General features: G+C 63.4%; 1 pseudogene; it reads right to left on the reverse strand.

The window, feature by feature from the left end:
* LOC124590330 overlaps positions 1 to 2,500 on the reverse strand; it is a 7,961-nt pseudogene that overhangs the window by 3,192 nt on the left and 2,269 nt on the right.

A 2,500-nucleotide genomic window follows, 5' to 3' on the forward strand; every position in this document is an offset into this window, starting at 1 on the left:
GTGCTGGCTGCACAGACACGCCCACGCCGGCGCCGTCCGCTATCACTGTCGTGCTGCCCTCGTAGCACCGCTCGACATACTCGACAAAGCAATCCGGCAGGCCATGCGCCTTCAGCACGGGGCGAAGGGCAGCATGATCTACCGAATCGAATGCCTTAGATACGTCGATCGATGCCACAAAGACAGAGCGGCAGGAGCGAACTGCGTCGGTGAGAGCAGTGTCCAAGATGAAGGTATTTTCCAACATCCCATCCCGAGGGATGAATGCCCGCTGACGTTCGTCCACAGCACAAGCGCGCATCAGGCGTGACGCGAGAACCTTGTGAAAGGTCCGCGCCAACACCGAGCAGACCGTAATGGGGCGAAAGTCAGCGGGGGATGTTGGTGCAGCCGTTTTCGGGAGAAGGGACGTCCGCGCGCGAAGCAGGCGTTCCGGAAGGGCGCGGGCCAGAAGGAAGAGATTCATCACTTTCACCAGGACTTCGTGCGGCAGACGCCGCAACTCCGCTGGGGTAAGGCCGTCCGGCCCGGCTGCTGATCCCCTGGGCGGCAACGCGGCGGCGACCTCCTCATGTGTGACCGGCCCCCATATGCACTCGAGAGCGACAGGCTCTGAGTGCGGGAGGAGGCGGTCACGAATGAAGCCCGCGGTGGAGATGGGCTTCTTGGTGAAGAGGTCCGCCCAGAAGTCCAGCAGACCAGGGATGGCAGGTGGCGGCTGGAGCAGGGTGCCATCCAAGAGGCCGCGCACGCAACGCGCACGCGACCGTCGGAAGGCATCCTGCGTTCTCGCGTACTCCCAGCGGCGCCGCTTGCGCTTCTGCGTCGGCGGCGCGGCAGGCGGCCGCTTCGATGGTTGGCGCGGCCGCTGTGTCCTGGTGATTGATCTCTCCCCTCTGGACCCGACCGACGCAAGGGCATCCGGGAGCATGCCCAGGATGACATCGGGCGGCGTGCCCCGCCCCAGACCGATGACACGATCCAGGGCAGAGAAACGCTGGGCGGAAGCGGGTAGCCCCGCCAGATGCTCCCAGATGGCGGCGTCAGTCGGCCCCTCCGGCGGCGGCCCGGTGGTGTCGGCCGCGAAGTCCTCGGCTGCGTCGACGGGCGGCGCAGCGGCCTCGCCCGCGTCAGGCAGCGGGCTCGCCGCTCCCCGGCGGGACGCCGGCTCTTCCCCCCGACCGATCTCAAGCGCCTCCATGAATTGGCGGACAAGCTGCTTGTGGGCAGCTTGCCGCCGACGGCACTTGATTGCCTCAAGCGTTCGGTCGGGGAACATCCTGATGAGCTCTTGATTTACAAAGAAGAACCGGGCGTCCCTCTCGAGGAACAGTTCGGCCTCTGCCTTGGCGAGCGACAGGACTTCTTCCTCCGTCCACCTCGCGCGATGCCTCTCCGTGACGATCTCCGCGTTGGCGGCCGCAAGATGTTGGCGGCGGCGATGGACCCCGAGACCGTTAAACTTGGTTGTAAAGCTGCGGTGGCACTCACTACAGGTATACATAGCTGCAAAAGTTACAAGATTTTCGGCACGGCCGGTTGGCCGGCTAGGTGCTGGGGGAGTTGGGGTGGCACCTTCAGCGGAAGGGCCACCACTTATTCTCTGCTTACTGCCCCCAACTAAAAAAGGGATAGTGCGAGGGGGGGCTGGTAACCCCCCCAAGCCCCTGGTGCGGTCTTCCACTCTGCGAAATCAGCGGGCCCACGAGAAGGGGAGAAGACCGCAGGAGAGGAGAGGCTAAGAGGGCTAGGCCCATGTATTGCGCATCACTCTCCCTGTAACTATAACCCAAGGAAGGCACCTCGCAGCAGCAGCACGACTACATCAAGACCGCACTTCGAGAAGCCAAGTCCGGATGCAGCCACACCGCTGCCACTTGGCCGCCTTAAGAGAGTCATAGTTACTCCCGCCGTTTACCCGCGCTTGCTTGAATTTCTTCACGTTGACATTCAGAGCACTGGGCAGAAATCACATTGCGTCAACACCCGCTAGGGCCATCGCAATGCTTTGTTTTAATTAGACAGTCGGATTCCCCCAGTCCGTGCCAGTTCTGAGTTGATCGTTGAATGGCGGCCGAAGAGAATCCGCGCACCCGCGCGCCCCCGGAGGAGCACGCTAAGGCGGACGCGGCCTCGCAGCAAGGAAGATCCGTGGGAGGCCAAGGCACGGGACCGAGCTCGGATCCTGCACGCAGGTTGAAGCACCGGGGCGCGAACGCCGCGCAGGCGCGCGCATCCTGCACCGCCGGCCAGCACGAGGCCAACCAACGGCGAGAGCAGACCACGCCCGCGCTAAACGCCCGCACTTACCGGCACCCCTACGGCACTCACCTCGCCCAGGCCCGGCACGTTAGCGCTGACCCACTTCCCGACCAAGCCCGACACGCCCCGATCCTCAGAGCCAATCCTTATCCCGAAGTTACGGATCCAATTTGCCGACTTCCCTTACCTACATTATTCTATCGACTAGAGGCTCTTCACCTTGGAGACCTGCTGCGGA

The sequence above is a fragment of the Schistocerca americana genome, unplaced genomic scaffold, assembly GCF_021461395.2.
Source record: "Schistocerca americana isolate TAMUIC-IGC-003095 unplaced genomic scaffold, iqSchAmer2.1 HiC_scaffold_757, whole genome shotgun sequence".
NCBI classification, from domain to species: Eukaryota; Metazoa; Arthropoda; class Insecta; order Orthoptera; family Acrididae; genus Schistocerca; species Schistocerca americana.